Here is a 7500-nt window from a genome sequence, read left to right on the forward strand (position 1 = left end):
TAAAGAGCCACTCAGGATTTTATTATACTTACCAAATACTTCCCAACCAATTGTAATCCGTCTTTTTATTTCATTATCATGATCTTTGGTCATTTTCACCATCTGGCCTAAGTTATTATACTCTTCATCTTCTTCAAAACTCTCACAATCAATTATAATCTCTTTACTTTGAACTTTCATGTTGAACATTACTTTGGTTTTACTCTTATTCATTTTTAAACCTACTTTGAGATTCTCCTTGTTAAAATTACTTAGCATATCTTGTAAGTCTTCTGGTCTTTGTGAAATAAGAATAATGTCATCCGAAAATCTTAGGTGGTTCAAATATTCGCCATTAATCTTCAAACCTTTCTCTTCCTAAATCAACATTCTGAAAATCTCTTCCAAACAAGCTCTAAATAATTTGCGTAAAACTGTATCGCCTTGCCGTACTCCTTTCGCGATCTTGATATTTTCTGTATCTTTATGTAGTCGAATCATAGCGGTACCTTTCGCATAAATCTTTTCTAAAACCCTTACGTTCTGTTTGTTTGTACTTTGCTTGCGTAGCGAGTTTAGTATTGCTATTTGTTCTACCGAGTCAAAGGCTTTCTCGTAATCTACATAAGCTAAACAGAGAGGTGTGTTGTATTCTGTCGTTTTCTTGATTAATTGGCTCACCGCTTGCAAATAATCCGCTCTCTCGGTTGGTTTTCATCTAAAAATTTACTTAGTCTATTTGTAAGGATCTTGGAGAATACTTTAAATAGATTTGATAACAAACTAATCGGTCGATAGTTACTAAGGTCCTTCTGGTCTCCTTTTTTATGAAATGAAATCACAATAGCATTGCACCACGATTCAGGAACGCTTTCTTGACATAAGCATGGGTGTACAACTGAGCTAACTTAATATGAACTTATTTCCCTGCGTCTTTCAAGAGATCTATCGATATACCATCTTCCCCAGGTGCTTTTCCTCGTTTCATGTTTTTAGAGCAAATTCTACTTCTTCTTTTGTAATCTCTGGTACACTACTAATGTCTACAGATGAATTTACTGACTCAACTACGGTCTTTGACGAGTAAAGCTCTTGGTAAAATTCTTCTACTCTTTTTACCATTTTGTCTCTGCATTTAATGATTTTCCATTTCTATCTTTCAAACATATCATTTGCTGTCTTCCTAAACTATGTCTGCGTCTCGGTCCCTTTAATACTATTACCTTTTTGAATAGTTTCCTCTATTTCATCCTTTTTTTTTTTTCTCGAGTCTGCTTTTTCTTGATAAGCTTGTTTAGTTCTACTCTTTTTATTTCGTCTCTCCTGCTTTTAATCTGCATGGTCCTTCTTCTTTTAATTAGGTCATTTGTAGCTTTGGAGTATTTGTTTTCTCTAGTATTTTTGTACTTCCTACTTTCTCTGCCGATTCACTAAAGATATTCACTAAATCTAAATTCATATATTCGACGGTGTCCTCGTTAGTTTTTAGAGCTTCGCATCTATTTTTTGTTTCTAACTGAAATTCCTTATTGTCTTTAACCTTTCCTAGGCTTATTTTCTTTTTTTAAACTATTTTATTTCTCTCGGCTCTGAAAATAAATTTAGTTGTACAACTTACCATTCTATGATCACTACATATATTGATTTTATTTATGACCGTAACATTGTTAACGCTCTTGCTAATATGAAGTCTACTTCATTCTTTGTGTTCCATTTGGACTTCTCCGGGCCCATTTACGACCTACACACTTTTGAAAGAAATTGTTCATTATCCTCATGTTGTAGTTCTCTGCAAAATTGACTGACATCTAGCCTCTGTCACTTATTTCACCTACTCCAAACTTCCCAATGCACGACTCATCTCCCCACTTTAGCATTAAAGTCGCCTATTACCAACGTGTACTTACTTTTTTCTTGACCCATTACCTGACTTAAATCATCATAGATGGAATCAATTTCATTGTCTGAGCTCTGTGAAGTTAGTGCATAAACCTGAACTAATTTTAGAGTGTATCTTTTACACAGTCTAATCACAATCCAAGCTACCCTGTCTGATAAACTACTGAATTTGACTACATTAACAATGACCTCTTGGTTTATTAAGAATCCTACTTCACTAGATCTTTCTTTGTCCTTACCTCTATAGTAGAACAGATGGTGACCATCTTGTAATTGTATCAGCTTTTCTTCCGCTCTTCGAACTTGGCTCTGTCCTAAGATGTCCCACTTGATGTTGTCTAGTTCATTAAAATCTCCAGCCTGTGGTCTTTTGAGAGAGTTCTAATGCTGTAAGTATAGATCTTCATTTTCTTCTGCTTGGACATTGCTTACTCACATTTGGTGGCACACTGCCCGTAAGCACACAAGGGAGTGTGGTTGGACTTTTAGGAAACGATGATCCAACAGGAACGCCCGATTTTGTTTTGGTTTAACTATTCATGTTTGCTATGAAGAGGTTTTTGACAGTAATCTCACCTCCCGGCCAACTGTTTCTAGTGAGATATTTCTCTGATGTCACCTTATTCATTATATCCAGTGAAGCCCCATATATCTACAGGGTGCCCAATGGTCCACGTCGTCATTATGATGGTACCCTATATATCTATGAGGAATTTTCCTGTTAGCCATCTGCGACTGTGTGAGCTGCTCTTTGTCTGATCTTTCTTACAAAATCTGTTCGATAAGGGTGACCCTACAGGGATTTCCTCTCTATCGACATAGCATTTGTAATCATTAAGATTCCCAAGCCTATCCATTACGTCAAGGTGTCAACTCTCGGGTGGCATGTAATTGGAAGTAATTGTTTGAACGTTGGAGGCTTATCTCAGCTGAATTAAATCATCTGGCGATTGCTAGAAAAGCATTTAGAGTGTTTAACCGAAACTGCTCTTGGCCCTCTGACTACGGGAAGTTTTCTTCAGTTGCATGAAATCACCTGGTAACAGCCAAAGTGAAACATTCAAATTGCTTTCCGTAGCGAAAGTTAGTCTCTAAACACAATTTGTGATAATTTCAGATACATCCTAATCTAAGATTAAAAATTCTAAACAAGAGAGATTCAATTCGATTGGATCAGATATGTAAAAAGTTGCTGCTTATGAATACTATGTTTTTATTGTAATATTTGCAAAAGTAAAATGTACGAGACACGCTATATAAACGATGCACACCTAGAATCTGTCAGAACAAGAGCCTCATATTTAGCGATTTATCTTAAAGGACTAATCAAGCTGGCTTCTCTTTTTCTTTGTAACACTGAATATACAAACGTGCAGGAACGTTTCTGATTGTAAGATGAGGGAAATTTGTTAGATTATGTCTGTTCTCCAAATGCCTTACGCACGACTTTCACGGCAAGTATGCCAACAAATTTCACTTAGTAAACATCGACGTTTACTTCGAGATTAAGTTTAATTTTTCAACTGATCCTAACGATTCTCAGCTAATTTTATTTTTCAGGTCATCTGACAACATCCTCAATATGTTGTAAGGTAGTCATGAGTTTAAAAAATTTATTTGAGGAATCTTTGAAGAAAAAAAATTCATAGACTAAGGGTGTGGAATAGAGGGGGTAAGAGAGCAGCAATTTTCGCTCTTAGGGAATTATTTACAGAATTACTTAGGGAATCAAGAAAATAGCGCCATGCAATTGCCAACCTCTGGCTCTTCTGCACCCGAAGAAAACGCTCTGATGGCGGACAAAAGCTTACTAAAAAAATGATTGTTGTTATCTACAGCTTCAGCATGGTAGAATTAAACACAAAAATGAAAGGGAGAAGGTTTAGAAGCTGAATAAAAACATCTGATCTTAGCCCAAAGTAATATACAAGGGCGATCACTGTTGTTCATGAGTTAGACCATGATTAGAAATATATATATATATATATATATATATATATATATATATATATGAATATATATATATATATATGTGTGTGTGTGTGTGTGTGTGTGTGTGTGTGTGTGTGTGTGTGTGTGTGTGTGTGTGTGTGTGTGTGTGTGTGTGTGTGTGTGTGTGTGTGTGTGTATATGTATATATATATATATATATATATATGTGTATATATGTATATATATAATATATATCTATATGTATATATATGTATATATATATATATATATATATAAATATATATGTATATGTATATATATACTATATGTGTGTGTATTTATATATATATAAATATATATGTATCATATATATATATATATATATATATATATATATATATATATATATATATATATATGTATTGTAAGAATGGAAAGACACGATTGGGAACAAGAGACTTTATTCCTGACCGGTTTCGCCTTTGAGGCTTCTTCAGAGGTAATATTTACAGATAATGAAATCATTAGTATTTATAGGGCAGTTGCTGTGGTTCATGAAAAACGCGGGGTGGGATTCCGTATGTCACTTGGCTTGGTGGTCATGTAGGGTCAGATATGTGTGGCGGGCGGAGGTAGTTGTTTGTTTGTTTTGTGTGAGCAATTGTCTCATGGCGTATTTGACGGCATGTTTTTTTTCAATTTTGATATCTCTTGTGCTATTGGTGATGCAATCGTTGGTGTATGTATGTTGCTTCTAATGCTTTTCTTTGTGGTCTGTTTAGGATTTCATGTAAAATATTTCCTTGGTTCCATTGAGGTAAATGTTGTTTTTCTTCGATGTTGTTTACCCAGGCGTTTGTTGGGCGATGGTGACGAACATCAGCTTTGTGTTCATGTTGGCGTTTCTTTAACCCCCTGTACGTTTCACCATAGGAGGCAAGGTTGCATCCCGAGCAGGAGATTTTGTGTGTGTTTGAGTGTGTGTGTGTGTGTGTGTGTGTGTGTGTGTGTGTGTGTGTGTGTGTGTGTGTGTGTGTGTGTGTGAGTGTGTGTGTGTGTGTGTGTGTGTGTGTGTGTGTGAGTGTGTGTGTGTGTGTGTGTGTGTGTGTGTGTGTGTGTGTGTGTGTGTGTGTGTGTGTGTGTGTGTGTGTGTGTGTGTGTGTGCGTGTACTTATGTGTGTGTATTCACCTTGGTCTTTGGATCACGTGTTGGACTCGTGATCGACAGCTGTTTCCCTCCCGGAAGAGAGCTCAGAGCTCGTATGACCGATCTATGGGTAATGCTATGACCTTACATGCACACACACACCCAACTCCCCGTCCACGAGAGTTGGGGTAACGACTCGAAGCGCAGCGATACTGAAATAATTTCAGCCCTGGGCAGGATTCGAACCAGGTACCGCCAGCACCATCGTGCTGACAGTCTGAGACTCTACCAACCGCGCCACCGAGTCGTGTATGCGTGCATGTGTGTGTGTGTGTGCGTGTGTGTGTGTGTGTGTGTGTGTGTGTGTGTGTGTGTGTGTGTGTGTGTGTGTGTGTGTGTGTGTGTGTGTGTGTGTGTGTGTGTGTGTGTGTGTGTGTGTGTGTGTGCATATATGTATCCATACACATATATCGTCTGACGCTTAGACCGTGTTGAGGAGCGTACGCTAGGAGGCACGTAGCTGTAGTGGAAACCGTTACCTTTGCCTGATACGCTTGGTCTTTTGGGGTAGGTGACATTCACTGCTAGGAATCGGAGAGGAGTGCGGGATTCGGACCCAATCTAAACCAATGCGAAACCAGCACGCTTCCAATTGCGCCACCAACACGCGGTGTCATTAACCGCGGGCACATACAATTGTTTCTTTTAAACTGAATAGAATCATTTGGATCAAAGACTTTATGATTACTCAAATGCTTTAATGGATAAGCTAAATAGTCAGCTCCCGTTATCATTATGCACATGAGAAAGTCAATGAAGAAACATAAAATGATACAGAACAAAGCAGCAGAAGTAAATTTAGGCAGCCAGTGGAATAAAAGAAAGGAAATTATGAGAATGGCGGGCACTCCAATTGCTAAGTGCTCAACTTAGCATGAAAGAGCTTAGTTTGGCAACTACTCTTTGGACTATTTGGAGAGGTGATGACGGTAGTCGGACGTGTGTAGTGATGCATTCCAATGAGTTTTTTTTTATAGAACAGGCGTACATGTTCAGGAACGTTGTATTGTATTACGTCAGAGTGTGAATGTGTTGTATACAATTGCTAACTTAAGGTTTAAGCACCGACAAAAAGTTTAAGGTTATTTTACCTGGCCAGAAGAGCGAAACTGGCTGGGGGTCACTCACGCCACCATCACACTTCCACGCAATGTGAAGTGAGGAACCCTTGGTAAGGAAAAATCATGTCAGTTGCGTTAACCCATTCAACTCCGATGACAAGATGTCTTGTCATTTGGTCAAATAAAACAAAAAATCATAAAACACCAAAATGTTTGATCAAACACCAGAAAAATATGACGTCAATCCTCGCTTCGCTCGCAGCAAAGCGAGGACTGACGTCATATTTTTCTGGTGTTTGATCAAAATTTTTGGTGTTTTATGATTTTTTGTTTTATTTGTCCAAATGACAAGACATCTTGTCATCGGAGTGGAAAGGGTTAAGCTGTTGGGATTTTTAAGTCGACGTTGGGTCGCCTCCCCGCCTGGCCAAGGCTGTCGGAAATCTCTCATTCTAATTTACCCTAACTTTACTTCCTCCCCCAGGTCTAAAACCGATTGCTAGCCAGCCTTCTCCCTAAATCTTTAAATCAACCCTCTCCTATATAACATATCTAAAGACAACCCTAGATTTAAGATTCACTTTTGCATTTATTGCAAAAGCTTTAACTTTTAGCACGGTGAGTATTGAGGGGAAAGAGTGCACTCCAATCCACACCAACTCTACATTGTGTCCATGTAAAGTTCAGTGCTGGACCAACGTCTTTTTCCAAAATCCACGACCAAGTTAGGGTCGAGTTCGAGATCTTTAACTTTGTTGCTCGTCGACACATTGTTTGCACCAAAAATCACCCACGTATATGCGCCTGTGAATGTATGTATGCATGTATGTATGCATGTATGTATGTATGTATGTATGTATGTATGTATGTATGTATGTATGTATGTATGTATGTATGTATGTATGTATGTATGTATGTATGTATGTATGTATGTATGTATGTATATATGTATATATATACACATATTATATATATATATACATATATATGTATGTATATATATATACATATATATATACTGTAATATATATATACATATATATATATATTTATATATATATATATAAATATGTATGTATACATGTATATATATCAACATATCTCTACCAGAACATTTTGGGTGGTTTGATATCTGTTGTCAGTATTATTACCATGTACACACACGCACATACATACACACACACACACAGACACACACACATACACACACACACACATATATATATATATATATATATATATATATATATATATATATTATATATATATATATCAAATAATTCCGACTGTCATCCCCGGATTCGAACCGGGCACTTGATTTCTCAATGCCAACGCCCTACCGACTGAGCTGTTAACCCTATAAAATCCTGCAACCTGGAAGTTAATCTACTTCCCGAAGAACTAAGTCCACGGCTAAATGCC

Source organism: Oratosquilla oratoria, chromosome 41, assembly GCF_046742065.1.
Source record: "Oratosquilla oratoria isolate Oo_2021 chromosome 41, ASM4674206v1, whole genome shotgun sequence".
Taxonomy (NCBI): domain Eukaryota; kingdom Metazoa; phylum Arthropoda; class Malacostraca; order Stomatopoda; family Squillidae; genus Oratosquilla; species Oratosquilla oratoria.